This window comes from Schistocerca gregaria, chromosome 7, assembly GCF_023897955.1.
Source record: "Schistocerca gregaria isolate iqSchGreg1 chromosome 7, iqSchGreg1.2, whole genome shotgun sequence".
Taxonomy (NCBI): domain Eukaryota; kingdom Metazoa; phylum Arthropoda; class Insecta; order Orthoptera; family Acrididae; genus Schistocerca; species Schistocerca gregaria.
This window is the reverse complement of record NC_064926.1, coordinates 140206026-140223191: the sequence shown is the minus strand read 5'-3', so window position 1 is coordinate 140223191 and position 17166 is coordinate 140206026. Positions and strand designations below refer to the sequence as shown.

The 17166-nt window shown below is 41.7% G+C and overlaps 1 pseudogene; it reads left to right on the top strand.

Moving 5' to 3' along the window:
* Positions 1 to 774: 774 nt before the first annotated feature.
* On the top strand, positions 775 to 892 carry LOC126282558 (5S ribosomal RNA; annotated as a pseudogene).
* The last annotated feature ends 16274 nt before the right edge of the window (positions 893 to 17166 follow it).

The following is a 17166-nucleotide window of genomic DNA, read 5'->3' as shown; positions in this document are numbered from 1 at the left end:
GCACAATCGAAAAAATGCTCTATTTACGTATTTTATTACTTCTTTTTGACATGTTTTTCAAAAGAATTCATGTTCCAGAATTAAATAAACAGCAGAGAATCATGAGCTTTTCCCAATAACAAAAGAGATCCTCCTGTTTGCAAACTGAATCTTATAAGTAAACAATATATTATAATATCCTCTGTAATGTAATTAAAATTCCTATCATGAGAATCTTCCAGTCTATCAGCTGAACGACTTTCCCTGCCAATTTTTTCTGGGAGGGGTGGGGAGGGAGAGGGGGAGGGGTGGTGAGTTGGGAGATCACTGGCAGTGGCATTGTGCATTAGCTCAGTCGATCCCAGCTCATCAAGGTGAGCACAGTCGCAAAAATTTTCCAACATGACAATATCTTTGGTCTGCAGCAGTGTAATTAGATGCTTAAGACATGTAGTTGCTGGACAGGGAAATAGTTGCATTTTCCATACCAACAGCTCTACATAGACTGAGTGACTTTCCCACCAGTTTATTTCCTATAGAGCCAGAAACACTCCATCTAAAAAAAATTCTAACCTTTCCTACACACTGTTAGCAATGTTGAAGATTCTCCGTCGCACAGGACCTTACCTGACTAAAACATGCACGTTTTCATTCTCCGTCTACCTCTTTTTTTTTTTTTTTAACACTAACACATGGTCACTGCAATGTTCCCACGTTGCACGTAATCGTGGCACATTCTTCATACTAGTCAAGCAATAAGACTTGCCATTTACCTTTATTCTATGTACCTTACCTGCCAACGGCCTTGCCGCAGTGGAAACACCGGTTCTCGTCAGATCACCGAAGTTAAGCGCTGTCGGGCTGGACTAGAACTTGGATGGGTGACCATCTGGTCTGCCGAGAGATGTTGGCAAGTAGGGTGCACTCAACCCTTGTGGGGCAAACTGAGGAGCTACTTGATTGAGAAGTAGCGACTCCGGTCTCGGAAACTGACATGCGGCCGGGAGAGCGGTGTGCTGACCACATGCCCCTCCACATCCGCATACAGTGGCGCCTGTGGGCTGAGGATTACACAGCGGCCAGTCGGTACCTTTGGGCCTTCATGGCCTGCTCGGGAGGAGTGTGTACCTTACCTCCTGTATTTATGTGACAGGACGTCATAATATCCTTTCCAGAGTAGTGCATAATACTCTTTCTCCCCTTCCCCCCCCCCCCCCCCCCCCCCGCCACACAACCGCGAAATTTGATGTTCCTAGCATGTGCTTTTAAGTACGATTTAATTAATTCTAACTGTGCGTGTCATCTGTCATGTCCATGTGTTATGTGTGTGGTGTGACACCATACAACACTGAGTTGCTCCTGTGAATACAGTTGTAAACACTGCTATGTGGTACATACAGAGGTTACAGAGACAGTTAACATACGCATGTAGAAAGGGGGAGGATAGTGTTGGCACTCATATCGAAGAAGAAAGAGAGGGAAAGAAAAAGATTGGGCATGTTAAAATGGAAGAAAGAAAGAAGGCAGACCCCAAAGACTGTCTTCCCACTCTCCTACCCCTTCCCCCTCCCCCCTCCCTCACACCCCCGAGTCCTCCGTCTGATGAGTACTTCAACATGACGCCAGGGGATGAAGAGCAGTCGGAATGTATTACAGAACAGACTTGTCATTGTTCCCCTTGTACTGGCTCAAGAAACTGATCTTAAAACAGCACTATTGATAATTTGTGGAGATGTGGTGGGCACACATCAGTCATCAGTCATACGTAGTCGGGCGTCTTTAAGTCACTGGCGATACTGCACTACCATGTGAAGCACATGTATGTATTGTGGTGGTTACACAATATATTCAATGTATGTTATTTTAATGCTATGTAGGAGTTATTTATTTGCCCTGTGGAGCAGTTACGCACTCATTATCTGTTTATTGCTACTGCTGCACTCCCTCGTCGTATTTCCTTACTCGAAACTCTGCCTGTCTATGTAGACTATCATCGACTATTTTATGTAGTTCTTGTGAGTCCATCTTTCTTAAAGTAGGCCATTTAAATAGTTTTAATAACACCTCACCAATAAAATTCTTGTTCATTACTTCTACAGGGGACAGTCCTGTAGACATATATGGTAGCTCATTCAAGATTACTTTGAACTCAAGGATCATACAGGCCCAATTTGTTTCTCTATCCGAACAATATGTCCTACATAAACGTCCAAACGCTTTCATGACTCGTCACATGGGTTTGATTTTGGGTCGTATCTCGATATACAAATGTGTCTAACTGCTTGTCATGCTAAAAATTCTTTGAAATTATTACTAGTAAACTGTGACCCCATTATCTGTTACTATTCTCCATAGTTTTCCGACATCCACAAAATATTTCTTTAAGCAGTTTATTACAGTCCCTCTTGTAGTCTGCTTAGTTGGATATAACTTTACATATTTGGACCAACATTCCACCAAGACAAAAACGTATATCACTGCTCCTCTTCCTTTTGTTAGCTGATGAAAAAAACTGCAGCTATTAGATCATGTAGTGCCTTTGTAATTATTCGATACATTGTGTATAAGACATTGTTATTTTATTGACACTCTGGCATACCTCATATGTTCTTATTATTTTACTTATCATTCAAGTTAAATTATTTAAAAAAATGTTCAAATGTGTGTGAAATCTTATGGGACTTAACTGCTAAGGTCATCAGTCCCTAAGCAAACACGCTACTTAACCTAAATTATCCGAAGGACAAACACACACACCCATGTCCGAGGGAGGACTCGAACCTCCGCCGAGATCAGCCGCACAGTCCATGACTGCAATGCCTTGGACCGCTCGACTAATCCCGCGCGGCTTTAAATTCTTAAAATAATAGAATTTACTCATATGTTTTATACACTTATACATCCGAAACTGAAAATAGCCTTTATATATAAACAATAAGAAGTCAGTCCACAGCTTTTGGAACGCATAATTTCCACAGTGCTTTATCAGCTTGTAACTTTAAAAACAAGCATCCTCACTTATCGTCCAAATAGCTTTGTCTTCTAATAACAGTGATCCTGTTCATATCTCTCTCACTTATTACCAAAACATTCATTAGTCTTTTACATCTTGTTTTATTCGCAATGCTAGTCTCTGCAGTTAGTCATTAGTGTAGCTCTTATTCAGAAAATTAATTGAAAGATAATTTCTGTTCAGCCAGTACGTGTGTTATTCGTGACTAATGGTAATCGTGACAATGCACCTGGTACTATATTATCTGAACCTTTTCTAGAGTTTGTTTCTATTTGATGTTTTTGGAGAAATTGACCCAATGTATTAATGTAATGTTGCTTGTGGTCTGTGTATATAACAATCTTAGGTTCCCAAATGAGCATTTAAAACTTTCATATGCTTCATGCAATTGTCAACAATAACTTCCCTGGCGCTGTGTAATCTAGGTCTTGTTTGTTCAAACTCCTGTTAGCAAAAGCTACTGTCCTGTGACCTCCTTAAGTTGGATTCGACCCTCCTTGAAACAATTCACAATCGACGCCGTATTCGAAGCATTGATTGCTAACTTATTCACTGCAAAGTGTATTAAGATAGATGCATTCATTAACACTTCTTTAGTATTATGAACTGCTTTGACACTCCTTCATCCCGTATCTATTTTGCTCTTTGTCTTAATAATGACCATAAATTTGGATCATTCGTTGGTTGACCATTTATAGAATCCAGGTAAATCCGAAAAAGACCATAACTGACATTTTTCAGTTCTGGGTACTCTTTGACGCCTGGATCTGATATAATGCTTTTGTTCCTGCCAAGAGTCCTCGAAATTTTAGTTCTTCGCTTCCAAAAGTGCGCTATTTCACGCCTTTCCCATAAAATTTATCTAACGTTTTAGATAATAATATACAGTGTTGTTCCCAAGTCTTGGATACTAGTAATCTATCACCTGCATCTATAATTAATTCCTGTAATAATGCGTACCCAGAGCTTCATCCAATGCTCATATGGTCACCGAGCCCGATATGTTAACGCCATAGGTAATTCTTTGAATTGATAAGATCTATCATCAAAGAGAAAAGTATTACATTTTCTTCAGTCATTATGGAATTTTACCTCCCAATATCCGTCACCCCCCTCCCTCATGAACCACGGACCTTGGCGTTGGTGTGGAGGCTTGCGTGCCTCAACGATACAGATAGCCGGACCGTATGTGCAACCACAACGGAGGGGTATCTGTTGAGAGGCCAGACAAACGTGTGGTTCCTGAAGAGGGGCAGCAGCCTTTTCAGTAGTTGCAGGGGCTACAGTATGGATGATTGACTTATCTGGCCTTGTAACACTAACCAAAATAGCCTTGCTGTTCTGGTACTGCGAACGGCTGAAAGCAAGGGGAAACTACAGCCGTAATTTTTCCCGAGGGCCTGCAGCTTTACTGTATGATTAAATGATGATGGTGACCTCTTGGGTAAAATATTCCGGAGGTAAAATAGTCCCCCATTCGGATCTCCGGGTGAGGACTACTCAGGAGGACGTTGTTATCAGGAGAAAGAAAACTGGTGTTTTACGGATCGGAGCGTGGAATGTCAGATCTCTTAATCGGGCAGGTAGGTTAGAAAATTTAAAAAGGGCAATGGATAGGTTAAAGTTAGATTTAGTGGGAATTAGTGAAGTTCGGTGGCAGGAGGAACAAGACCTTTGGTCAGGTGAATACAGGGTTATAAATACAAAATCAAATGGGGCTAATGCAGGAGTAGGTTTAATAATGAATAAGAAAATAGGAGTACGTGTAAGTTACTACAAACAGCATAGCGAACGCTTTATTGTGGCCAAGATAGACACGAAGCCCACGCCTACTACAGTAGTACAAGTTTATATGCCAACTAGCTCTGCAGATGACGAAGAAATTGATGAAATGTATGAGGAGATAAAAAAAATTATTCAAATAGTGAAGGGAGACGAAAATTTAATAGTCATGGGTGACTGGAATTCAAGCGTAGGAAAAGGAAAAGAAGGAAACGTAGTAGGTGAATATGGATTGGGGCTAAGAAATGAAAGAGGAGGCCGTCTGGTAGAATTTTGCACAGAGCATAACTTAATCATAGCTAACACTTGGTTCAAGAATCCTAAAAGAAGGTTGTATACATGGAAGAATCCTGGAGATACTAAAAGGTATCAGATAGATTATATAATGGTAAGACAGGGATTTAGGAACCAGGTTTTCAATTGTAAGACATTTCCAGGGGCAGATGTGGACTCTGACCGCAATCTATTGGTTATGAACTGTAGATTAAAACTGAAGAAACTGCAAAAAGATGGGAATTTAAGGAGATGGGACCTGGATAAACTGAAAGAACCAGAGGTTGTACAGAGTTTCAAGGAGAGCAGAAGGGAGCAATTGACAGGAATGGGGGAAAGAAATACAGTAGAAGAAGAATGGGTAACTTTGAGGGATGAAGGCAGCAGAGGATCAAATAGGTAAAAAGACGAGGGCTAGTAGAAACCATTGGGTAACAGAATAAATATTGAATTTAATTGATAAAGGAGAAAATATAAAAATGCAGTAAATGAAGTAGGCAAAAAGGAATACAAACGTCTCAAAAATGAGATCGACGGGAAGTGCAAAAGGGCTAAGCAAATATGGTTATAGGACAAATGTAAGGAGGTAGAGTCTTATCTCACTAGGGGTAAGATAGATACTGCGTATAGGAAAATTAAAGAGACCCTTGGAGAAAGGAGAACCACTTCCATGAAAATCAAGAGCTTTGATGGAAACCCAGTTCTAAGCAAAGAAGGGAAAGCAGTAAAATGGAAGGAGTATATAGAGGGACTATACAAGGGCGATGTACTTGACGACAATATTATGGAAATGGAATAGGGTGTAAATGAAGCTGCAATGGGAGATACGATACTGCGTGAAGAGTTTGACAGAGCACTGTAAGACCTGAGTCGAAACAAGGCCCCCGGAGTAGACAACATTCCAGTAGAACTAATGACAGCCTTGGGAGAGCCAGTCCTGACAAAACTCTACCATCTGGTGAGCAAGATGTATGAGACAGGCGAAATACCCTCAGACTACAAGAAGAATATAATAATTCCAATCCCAAAGAAAGCAGGTGTTGACAGATATGAAAATTACCGAACTATCAGTTTAATAAGTCACAGCTGCAAAATACTAACGCGAATTCTTTACAGACGAATGGAAAAACTGATAGAACCCGACCTTGGGGAAGATCAGTTTGGATTCCGTAGAAATGTTGAAACACGTGAGGCAATATTGACCCTACGACTTACCTTAGAAGAAAGACTAAGGAAAGGCAAACCTGCGTTTCTAGCATTTGTAGACTTAGAGAAAGCTTTTGACTATGTTGATTGAGATACTCTCTTTCAAATTCTAAAGGTGGCAGGGGTAAAATACAGGGAGCGAAAGGCTATTTTCAATTTGTACAGAAAGCAGATGGCAGTAATAAGAGTCGAGGGGTATGAAAGGGAAGCAGCGGTTAGGGAGGGAGTGAGACAGGGTTGTAGCCTATCCCCGATGTTATTCAATCTGTATGTTGAGGAAGCAATAAAGGAAACAAAAGAAAAGTTCGGAGTATGAATTAAAATCCATGGAGAAGAAATAAAGACTTTGAGGTTCGCCGATGACATAGTAATTCTGTCAGAGACAGCAAAGGACTTGGAAGAACAGTTGAACGGAATGGACAGTTTCTTGAAAGGAGGACATAAGATGAAGATCAACAAAAGCAAAACTAGGATAATGGAATGTAGTCTAATTAAGTCGGGTGATGCTGAGGGAATTAAATTAGGAAATGAGACACTTAAAGTAGTAAAGGAATTTTTGCTATTTCGGGAGCAAAATAACTGATGATGGTGGAAGTAGAGAGGATATAAAAAGTATACTGGCAATGGCAAGGAAAGCGTTTCTGAAGAAGAAAAATTTGTTAACGTCTAGTGTAGATTTAAGTGTCAGGAAGTCGTTTCTGAAAGTATTTGTATGGAGTGGAGCCATGTATGGAAGTGAAACGTGTACTATAAATAGTTTAGACAATAAGAGAATAAAAGCTTTCGAAATGTGGTGCTACAGATGAATGCTGAAAATTAGATGGGTAGACCACATAACTAATGAGGAGGTATTGAATAGAATTGGGGAGAAGATGAGCTTGTGGCACAACTTGACTAGAAGAAGGGATCGGTTGGTAGGACATGTTCTGAGACATCGAGGGATCACCAATTCAGTATTGGAGGGCAGCGTGGAGGGTAAAAATCGTAGAGGGAGACCAAGAGATGAATACACTAAGCAGATTCAGAAGGATGTAGGCTGCAGTAGGTACTGGGAGATGAAGAAGCTTGCACAGGATAGGGTAGCATGGAGAGCTGCATCAAACCAGTCTCAGGACTGAAGACCACAACAACAACAACAATATCCGTCAGATACACCAAGCTGAAATACATTCGTTTGTTCAGACTTAGCTAACAAATCATCCATACATCTGTTCCTTTCTGTTTTTTTTTTTAATATTTATTCAGTGTACCAACATATAAAACTAAGCGCATAGCCCCGTGGCTTTCTTCACTACTGGTAAAGCGTTATTGTATACGTTTTGACTGCTTTCTGTTACGTTATTTTCTACCATCTGATTTGTTCCTTCATTCACAGCTGGTCTTAGTGGAACTGAGTATGGTTTACAAAAGAATGATTCATGTTCTTTTTTTACCTTAAGCATACAAATGTAGACTCCGATCACTTCCGAATTATAAAAAACACACTCGTATAGTAAAATAAAATATCGTACAAATTATTTTGTTGCTCCTTCGTTAACAGATGTGACTCGTGAGTTTTAAAACTTGTTTGTTCGATTGACAAATTAATATCTTCTGTTGGTGCTTCATTACTTACTATTTGAGCTGTAGCAACGAGCGGCAAAATTTAATGTAAGCCGGTATTATTTCCTTAATCGCTGCAACATAATTCTGACAGCCGTGATTCCAGTATAATAATTTATTGTCTAAGTGCGTTTTTACTTTTTCTTTTACTAACCTCTCGGTACCTAATAATATTTGTAAAGTAACATTCGGTACCAGTAACTAAGTTTGTGTAAACTTAAAATGATTTATATCTATAGGCAAACGTGTCTCTTATCGAATTTATTTTCCTTTATTATCAGTGGTTCCCATAATGTACACTTCTGTCACCGGTAGAATAGGACATGCATTTCTAATTGTTTGGAAGTATTTCTGTGATAATAATGCATTTTCACGTCCAGAGCCTGTGGTATAAATCCGCACTCTTTCCCGCACACATTTTCTCTTATTAATGCTTCCACTTGTTCCTCTTTCTTTCTTTTCCTCTTGTAATAACCAGTCCCTTGTAGACTTTGAGTAAAATCTGTTAATCGTTTAGTACATGGGCCTGCTGTTGGTTTGTTACATCCTAGGTTCTGGCTCACGTCCCAGGATGCTGTGTGTTTTCAGTCGTTGCTATAGGAGAGGTATCCGCATGCTCACCAGGTTTCGAGTAAGAAAGACTGCTGTTACTCCATCGTAATCCATGTTTGCGTTACACTGTACAAATATCTGAGAATTATTACTTTCTTTCGTATTTATTTTACCATTTTTCCTAGTATTGAGCCTATTATCTACGTAAAAAAATTATTTTCTTTTCGTCTTTGACATTTCCACGCGTGGCGAGCACCCTCATTGTTCTCTTGACATTTAATTGCAGCGCTCCGATATCCTCTACGATGATGATCTGCTCAGAAATTGCCCACATTAGTCCAACCACTGTGCAATATATAGTTTCTTATGTAGTAAGGTAAACGCCTCACGAGAACCCCTACTAAATGCTTTCATTTAGTGGTGTAAGTATTTTGAGGTGGTTAAGTGCCATCCAGTATACTTCTTATATGTATCAAATGAGTTCTTATAGTACTTTGGGTCTAATAGTTTTGACGTTATTTTCTCTTGCGTTATTTTATCTTAAATATTTCGTAGAAGTCGTCCCACGTTTTAAATTAACCAGACTGGGCTGTCACCCATTCTGCGACGTCAGCTGCTAAATGTCCCAGTGTGAAGTCTGTTTTCTTGGACCCATCCCATTTCTTGGTCGTAGATCGGGAAAACACTATTAAAAACACGTCGGATGGAATTACGCGTTTCGCTGAAAATTGCAGGACATTAGTCTGGAGGTTGAAGCAGACTTCAGGCTAGGACCATACCAATAGCGACATGTGTCACGAATGCGTCGTAAAAGTAGGGCCGCACATTTTCCTGAATCTGGTGTACTGTACATCAACAACAATATTTCGAAGATAAGCCTGTTTCTTCCCCAGTGCCGAAAGAGGTAAACGAAGAGATCAGACTTGGCTTACAGGGGAAACTAGCCTTGCTGGATCGCCGCTGAGATATAAAGACACAGCCGCACCTCGTGGCTCATATAATTATGTCGGTGCTTGCTTTCTGTTTTAAGGAGAGGCCAAATCGTTAAGCCCGTCGGTGTGTTTCTCCGACACTCACGTCTTACGCCGTAACGAGGCCCCCGTGACACCGGGCTTTTAACGAAGAATTTAACGAACACGCGTGGATAATTAAAACCCGCGGACTCATGAATTATTCACGGCTAAGGACGAGGAGCTTAAGGATTATACATACATTATGTATAGGGCGCAAGTCAAGCTGGGAAACGACGACCAACGTGAAAAGATAATCCGCAGGATCTTCCACACTGGACTTAGGACGCGAGTGTCCGCCAATCCTGCTTTCGAATTTGTAGTCACAGTTCAGATGTTTTTAGCTGGCTCAGAACCACCCACTGATCATATACTTTTTTCTGACTACACTGGAAAATGTGAGCTCTCATACTGTGTGATGTTCACAATCCGTCGGAAAAGTTTTGATGATGCATTCAGATAACTTATTTCCTGGAAGAATTGATACAATCTCTGAAAAATTTAAACACTTACTGTGCAGTACAACTATCCATTGTACAAAATTTTTTCCACTTCTCTCTTTTTTCACTTTACCCATATTCTTATCTGTGTCATATGTAAAATAGTTAAAACTATACGTTGCTAAAGATGTACAAGGTGTTCCAAAAAGTTTTTGCGAGTTGATTATAAAATAAATCGACTTGTAATTAACATAGAGAAAAAGTGTAATGTTTGTCTGATGCACCGACTCAAAATGTTTTATTTTATGTCAGGTAGTGAATGTCTTGCTGTACTGAGCAGCAAGAGCAACTTAACTAAAACAGTTTTTCTTTGTTGTTGCAGGGCGGTGAGAGCATCGTAAATAAATCGAGGAATAAAGTCTTCACAGCAAAAGACAACGTTTTGTAGCCTGGTTTATAGAAAGGAAATCAGGCACCAAAGTTCCTAGAAATTGTAGAATGCGGTATCGGAAGCCACCACCCTCTCTGCCTCCCTAAAGAAAATGACACAGGAACATAATGGAAACAGGGAGTGTGGATCTGAAGCACCATGTAGGAGGGCCAATAAGAAGTATCGAAGATTCGGAGAGAATTCGACAGGTTTTCAAGTGTTCATAACAGAAACATGTTAGTTAGATGCCAAAGAACTGCGAATCCCTCTTACGATAGGGCACCGAGCACTCTGGTTTCGTACAGATAGCAATTGTTAAGGAACTCAAACCACATGAATTATGTTACAAAGCCGGTACACGACGTTCTGTATTGAAGAAAGCTGTTAAGGCAGTTGGCATTGACATGTTAAAACGGGTTTGAACTGAGTAGGAATATCCACTACATACTGTAAGTGCCACAAGAGGTCGCGAAATGGAAACCACAGTGAAAATCAGAATTGTTTGATTTGCAACATTTAGCTATATTTTCCAGCTACTTCTCTACACAGTCGCCACTCCGACTGAGACATTTGTCGTAGCGTTGTACCAAATTTTCAATACCCTCGTCATAGAACTCAGCCTCCTACGCTTTCCGCCACTTCTCTACGCTAGCCTGCAGCTCGCTGACTATGCCAAAATGCTGCCCTGATAGCCAGCGGTTCACGAGTGCAAAGAGATGGAAATTAGAGGGAACCAAGTTCGAGCTGTATGGTGGATGACAAAATACTGCCCGTCGAAAACGCTGCATGATCGTCTTTGTTGCTGCTGAAGTGTGCGGGTATTGACGTGAAGAAGCACAATGTCTGATAATATTTCTCTTCGCTTGTTCCGATTTTTACGAATCACTTAATCTACTAGCTGAATAAGCTCGTCGATTGACTCGCTTCCGTCCCTGACTGTCTGCATCAAGAACGTCTGTACATCCTGCTGCGAAGTTCCTGCGCCACTGCCGCACTTGTTGTCACACATGACAGTTCCGTCAAGCGGGCTGCACGAAATCAGGGGTCACCGCTGAGCGTGAAGAAATCGAAAAGCAGCACACGCTTCACTCTTTGCGGGTGATCTTATTGTTCTAGGCCTCTTGAGGTGCCCATTGTGCACCCAGAATTGAAAATGCGAGTGACTTGGTCGAAGCGCGTACTAGACACACTGCGCAACAGATCTGTGTAAAGCGTCATCATATTTGTGCTGTCTATGCCTGACTGTATCTTAAAAAAAAGTTCACACGGAACTCGATTAAAGAACAAGAGCAAACGTTTTGAGTTGGTTCATCTTACAAATTTTACTTTGGATCTCAGAGTTAATTATAGGTCGCGTTATATGACACTGAAGTTACGAAGTACTTTTTTGGGACACCTTGATATGGTGTATTGTAATCCTGAATAAACCAACCTGCTTTCAGAAAAAAAAGTGTAATGATTTCAATGCCCTTCCTTACTTTCACACTTGAGTGGAAAGTAGACTCGCACAATAAATGAGTAATGAAATTGTTATCCTCCATCTCCACTCCCAGGATCATTTCATAAAACTCTTTTTGCTGATGCCGGCGGGCACGACGATGAAGAACGGAAGAGCAGAGAGGCCTTCGAGACGACGTCAGCCAATAGTACGCTGACTAGTCGACAAGAGCGGCCTCTACACAAAGAGAATATAAGCGCCGCTCCGGAATGACGACTGACCTTCCTGCTCTCCTGACGACGACTAATGTGGGGTAACGCAGCAGCACAACACATCAGTAACCTACAGCGAGTCCAGAACACTAGGACCCTGCACCTATCGTGGGACATCCGCACAGAAGAACTGTACGAGCTGGCCGCTCTCCCCCGCTTCCGCGAGAGATACCGACAAGCAGCGCAGAGCTTCTACGAGGAGACGGCAGTAACCGAGAACCGCCTCATCGCCTCCCTTACCTCAACAAGAAAACGAGATGGCCGAACCTGCTGTGGAGATAGTCGAAGAAAGAAGACAACACCCCTTCCGGAATCCATCTAACCCCAAAACCAAATGTAAATATTGTAAATAATATTCCCCAATACTAATTACACAACCAGCACCCCAGAAGAAAGCCACCACTGACAGTGGTGGGCCTGTGTATGAATGGACGAGTGAATGCGTACTGAGATCACCTTTAACGGTGAGTCGGCCGCGGTGGTTTCACGGTTCGAGGCGCGCAGTCCGGAACCGTGCAACTGCTACGGTCGCACGTTGGAATCCTGCTTCGGGCATGGATGTGTGTGATGTCCTTAGGTTAGTTAGGTTTAAGTAGTTCTAAGTTCTAGGGGACTAATGACCTCAGCAGTTGAGTCCCATAGTGCTCAGAGCCATTTGAACCTTTAATAGTGAGGGTGAATCGACGGGTGAATGTATTTAAAATAAAAATATAAAAAAAAACATCTAACCAGCAGCGAAAAATCAACCATGGCACCAATAAATTTTTGTCAGAGAAGGCACTCTTAAATGTATGTATACCCTAAACTTAATTCTTAAGATTTGTCCACAGGAATAGCCTCACAGCTCGTACTGTGCAGCACCGAGGAAGACAGAAGAGCCCTCCTCATTAAAAGAAAGGTGCGTGCCGGCCGCCGCCGTAGTGGAGGACGAGCCGTCATACCTGTACACAGCGGTGACTTATGAACAGAACTGTTTTGCTTGCATTGAAATTGTATATACCAAACGACTTTCATTATTTACATGTCGCCATTTGCTTGCGACCCACCTTTGTGAATACGCAAACTTGTTGTTGTTGTTGTTGTTGTGGTCTGCAGTCCTGAGACTGGTTTGATGCAGCTCTTCTTGCTACTCTATCCTGTACAAGCTTCTTCATCTCCCAGTACCTACTGCAACCTACATCCTTCTGAATCTGCTTAGTGTATTCGTATTTTGGTCTTCCTCTACGATTTTTAACCTCCACACTGCCCTCCAATAAGCAAAATTAAGTAATGTTAACATAACTCCGTTAATACGATTTGCTTGGCAAATGGCTAAATGGTTCAAATGGCTCTGAGCACTATGGGACTTAACATCTGAGGTCATCAGTCCCCTAGAACTTAGGACTACTTAAACCTAACTAACCTAAGGACATCACACACATTCACGCCCCAGGCAGGATTCGAACCTGCGACAGTAGCGGACACGCGGTTCCGGACTTAAGCGCCTAGAACCGCACGGCCACACCGGCCGGCACGATTTGCTTGAATTGTTGTCTAGCGCTCCGAGAAAACAGCTTCCTAGGCACCCTATATCAGACGAGTGGGCAGGATACTACATTTATAATAATTCTTAAGGGATGCTGTGTGGATTCAAGCATAAATGTCTCCGCAAAATTCGTCAGAAACAGACATGAAGAGTGACTAACTGTGGGCTGGCGCGACATGTAAATATCTGTTGAATGTCCTCCATGTCTTGAACAAGCTTACGGGGGCGATCTGTGGATTTATGCTTAGCAACGAGTGTCACGAAAGAGTTAGTGTAATCCTTGAATGTTTTGAACTGTAGCAGGTGTCGTGCCGTACTCTTCGCGAAATTCACGTCACACAGTTATAACTGAATTTCTCCTGTTGGGACAGAGAACATAAAACGCTTTTTCTTCTTGTGTTATCGACATTTAGATGCACGGTGCATAGTGAACGAGCGATAGAGCTAGTTGCACCAAGGAGACCCTTTCAGGAATTGGCAGCATACAATTGGCGCCAAATTAAGCTTTCAGTTTCGGACGATATGGATTTAAAAACTAGATCAATCTCTTACTTTGTGTTATTAGAGGAAATCCTAATCGTCTAGCTTTTTCTCGACTCCGTTGCTTTGAAGCGTATCGCTGTGTATGGAAAACACTTTCTAGCCCTCGCATTTGTACCCAGACCGAGCGAGGTAGCACAGCGATAAGTTTCTTGTTCTAGAGGAGGGCGTGTCAGGTCCCCGGCTGGCCATCCTGATTTAGAATTTCAGTGATATCCCCAAATCGCATAAAGTGATGTTTGTTTTTAAAGGGCACAGCCTTTTTTTTCCTTGTCCTTTTTCCATCCATTTTGTTCACTCTCACTAAGGAAGTCGTCGCGGGGACGTTTACCCTTAACGTACCTTTTTTTTTTCAGAGCGAAAGATTTTTATGTACGTTTCTCTTAACTAACCTCGTAGTCAGAAGTAATGACATGAAAAAATTACTTCTCGCCGTTACGTTTTCCGAGGCAGGGAGGCGTGGGACATACGCTGTCTGATCAAAAGCATCCGGACACCTATCATTGGGCGTTAATGTGGGCTGTGTCCACCCTTCACCTTCATGATGGCTTGAACTCTTCTTGGCATACTTTTAATCAGGTGTCTGAATGTCTGTGAATGAATGGCAAACCAGTCTTCCTCAAGAGCCGAAAACAAGGAAGCCTGCAGCAAAGTTGGCTATCTAATTGAACCCAAATGTGTTTTACTGGGTTCGGACCAGGGCTCTGGGTAGGTCAATCCATTTCAAGGATGTTGTTGTCAACCAACCATTGCCGCACCGATGCTCCTTTATGACAAGGTGAGTTGCTATGCTGGTTCAAGCATCGTCTCTGTACCGTTCTTCCACTGTACACAGCACGCTGTGCTGTAAAACGTGTTCAGACCCATCCGTGTTTAGTGTTTTCTTAAGCCCAATATGCGGATAACACCTTAAAAATGAGACAGCACCCGCATACCGTAGAACTGTCTCTACTATATTTCACTGTAGGCACTACACATGACAACACGTAACGTTCTCCAGACATTAGCCTTATCCAAATCCTTCCACGGGACTGTTACAGCGTAAAGAATGAATCACCACTCTAAATTACTCGCTTACAGTCAGCCTCTGCCCACCACAAGTGTACCTTAAAATAGAATACAGAAATGTCTGTCTTATGAGGTGCTGCTCCACCGTTGTACCACAAAAATAAACTCCCTAAGCACAGTCATTGGATTAGTTCGACTGCTGATAACACCTTGGAACTCACGAGTGATTCCTTGCGCAAACTTTTACAACCACTTTAAGCAGTGTTGTCCGTCAGTACGTGAGGTATGTCTGGCCCTGGCTTAGTCGCGGTTGTTACTTCTCGTTTCCACTGCCTAATAATTACATTACAAAAGTTGAAATGGGCCCGATGGATTTCTTACTTAGGTGTCATATAATGAATAGTCACCGTTCAGAATATGAAGATGGTATCTGTTCCCGAAAGAACAGAGACCGTTGATGACCGTGCAGCTTCTTAGAATGAAATGATAATGAAATTGAAACTCTTAGCTGACGACAGGCATTGTTGATATACATCAGTGGCGACATCTGAAAATGTGTGCCCCGACCGGGATGAGAACCCGGGATCTCCAGCTTACATGGCAGACGGTCTGTCCATGTGAGCCACCGAAGGCACAGAGGATAGTGTGACTGCAAGGACTTATCCCTTCCACTGAGTTCTCCCAACCGACCCACTCTGCTGTTAATGTTTCTCTACTGACAACAAATACTCTTCACTTTTTTTTTTACTGGCGGGTCCGTCTCACGTGACATCTAGCGGTCAATTCGTCATTACACACGAATGTTCGGACACTTATCATTAAATAGGATTTTTCCTCAATTCCCATGGAGTTTCAGAAGACGCTTGCGCAGAAACCACAAAAAAGGACAGAAAACACTGAATAGGGCATACCTCCAAGTTTTTGATTCACACTGCAGGTGCTGATATGGACACTGTTTGTCACGTGACAAACATCAATACGTGCGTTGTGATACTACTTTTTCTGGGGTGGCAAAGTAGAAGAGGCGAGGAATAATTCAGTTCACATAGGAACAAGCATTACATATTAAGAAGCAAGTTTTCAGATAATTTTATCTGCTGTGTGAACAAAATAAGTTTAGGTTAGATCTGAAAGATAATGAGTAAGCGCCATGAACTATGGACAGTAACTGAGCCAGTTTCATGTTGCGTTATCTAAGGAAAATACAATAGTCACAACTGAGAATTTGAACTCATGTAATCGGGCTTTATACGTCAGAACACACTTAAATAACAGTTACTGGGTTTGGTTAACAGTCTCAAATAAGTGCCTCTGTGGCGAATTATCAATGATGATTCGTTCGCAAACATCAGATACTCTCTTAACTAAATTACAGTGTGTGCTAAGATACACTTCGAATCCAGTGGAAATATTTAGTTCAACGCGATAAAATTACAAATTAATGAGATCCCTGAAACTAAAGTGTTAATAATTAATTCAGATATCATTCAGAAATAGTATAGCAGTGGTAATAAAAATGTTTTAAGCACAAATGACGCCTAAGCCACCTCAGAAATGATAACGTACGTGCAACCTCTGCACTTCTTGTGGAAGTGAAATAGTTTTATCAAAATTTAATTTTGATAACTTCTCGGAAGAACACTGTTTTATGAAGCATTGCTACAGAGTGGAATTCATTGATTTATCAGGGAAGGCGCAAAACCAGCCCTCTTTGTAAATTTGTTCATTGTGTTGCCCATCTGCAGGCGCGAGCTACTTCGATGCGTCAATGCGAAGCAGAATGGAGCAGAAGGGTTAACACTGAAACTTGAAGGCAGGACGCTCCACAGGTGCAAGCTGTAATTATAAGAACTTTGCAGACCATTAGTAGGTTTCTCATTACCAGTGGGTAACTGAGACAAGCTAATAACATGCAACAAACTCCATCTGGTTCCCTGCTAAACTTTCGTGGAACACGTACGTTCCAATCGTAGTGGAAAGAGCAAAAACTAATCCTCCTTCCTCCTGTTCGCGTCCCCCTGTCCCCAGCATCTGAAGTGGGTTAACAATAGACCCGCCTATCTTAACTACCGATGTTGCATTGCCCACTAAATTAT